Source organism: Triticum dicoccoides, chromosome 5B, assembly GCF_002162155.2.
Source record: "Triticum dicoccoides isolate Atlit2015 ecotype Zavitan chromosome 5B, WEW_v2.0, whole genome shotgun sequence".
Taxonomy (NCBI): domain Eukaryota; kingdom Viridiplantae; phylum Streptophyta; class Magnoliopsida; order Poales; family Poaceae; genus Triticum; species Triticum dicoccoides.
Window position 1 is genome coordinate 706,981,988 of NC_041389.1, and position 1,693 is coordinate 706,983,680.

The 1,693-nt window shown below is 44.7% G+C and overlaps 1 non-coding gene across 1 annotated transcript; it reads left to right on the forward strand.

Annotated features, from left to right (window-relative positions):
- Nucleotides 1-948: 948 nt before the first annotated feature.
- TRNAV-CAC lies at nt 949-1,022 on the forward strand. Its single transcript has one exon. It is a non-coding gene; the product is annotated as a tRNA-Val (tRNA).
- The last annotated feature ends 671 nt before the right edge of the window (nt 1,023-1,693 follow it).

The window sequence follows — 1,693 nt, forward strand, 5'->3', positions numbered from 1 at the left end:
GCGCCACAGTCCCAATCTTCTTCTGATCGTTTCAATGAGGCTTTGAAAATCTTGCTTTCAAAGTTTCCTCAAACTAAGTGGCAAACCCAACTACTGGATCGGAAGCGGAGAGACTTTTTTTCTGCATAGTAATACGTGTTCCATTTATATCGTAAGGATCAGAATACAAATCACGTGTACATACCAACCTAGCAAAACTGAAAATGCCGTACCGATGAAGTGGCACCACTACTCATACAAAAGGCTGCATGGGCAAAGCTATATCGCATGGCGTATACTAGACATGAGCACATCATATCCACCAATGAGGTGAAAAACCCACACACGGTGATACAATCTCGGGACGGGCCACATGCTCGATCAAAGAATCAAGAGAATTCAAGATCTTCCATCTCTCAAAAAATTAAATTTAAAACCTTCCCTGTGGCCATTGCCGACGTGGAAACCAAAGCCGGTGAGTGACGAAGTGAGGCACCCTCGCCGACTCCTGCAATGGCGCCGCCGCCGAGCTAGCAACCAAGGGAGCAGCCCCCCTCTGTGTCCTAACTCCTAACACCAACAACAGGAACATGCACACACGCACGCTGCACCTTACCATTACTTTTACGATTAGTTAACTTAGTCCGGCGAGAGTAATACTAGTACGTCGGCGAGAGTAACCGCATGGAGACTGACCGCCGGCAAAGGGCCATACCATCTATGGACGAACGGGGAGCCGCAACCCGGCGCACCAGATCAGCTGCCATGGCCTCGTCAGATCCATGAACTCCATCTCACCAGATCAGATGCCGGAGTATATATTCCTGGTGACCTAAAACGTCTTAGAAAAGAGGTGAAAGGAGAATCAGCAAAAGGGAGGCTATAGCACGACTGCACGGCATGCATATTCACGCTGGGTATTCTACAGAAGAGCTCATATAGATTCCCCTCGAGCCATCAAACAGCAGCGTCTGGGTGGTGTAGTTGGTTATCACGTTAGTCTCACACACTAAAGGTCCCCAGTTCGAACCTGGGCTCAGACATTTTACTTTATAGCCTTTTTCTGTTTTTGGCTTTTCTTTTTTTTCTTTCAAATTTTGTTTTTTCTGTTTTTGGCTTTTCTTTTTTTTCTTTCAAATTTTGTGTTGGTTTCTAATTTTACACATAGATAGATATATTTGTTCTAACTTCTAGCGTATTTGCTTCGCGTTTCTAACATTCGAACCTAGGCTCAGGCATTTATTTCCTTTTCACTATTTTTTGTAAAGTCCTTATCATTTCATTTTGTACGTGTATGTATAGTCTCCAGTAGTCCTATCTGTTTTAACTTCCATCAGATTTTGCTTCACATTGCGAAACAACCTGTAGTTGGATGGTTAGAGGGACTGTGGTATCCCCAGCCCAACAGGGTTCAAATCCTGATGCTCGCATTTATTTCTGGATTTATTTCAGGATTTCCGGCGATGCGCGTTCAGTGGGAGGAGACGTTCCCGTCGACGACGAGGTGCCTACGGTGACTTTGTAAATTTCAAGATGATATGTCGACTCCTTTCGGAGGTGCTCATAGGGGTAGGGTGTGCGTGTATGCGATCATAGGGATGAGTGTATGCGCGTGTATATAAGCGCTTGCGTCTGTACTGTGTTCTCAAAAAAAAAGATTTTGCTTCACATTTTCAACGAATATATAGTCAGTTGTATGTCTCTCCAGGATGTT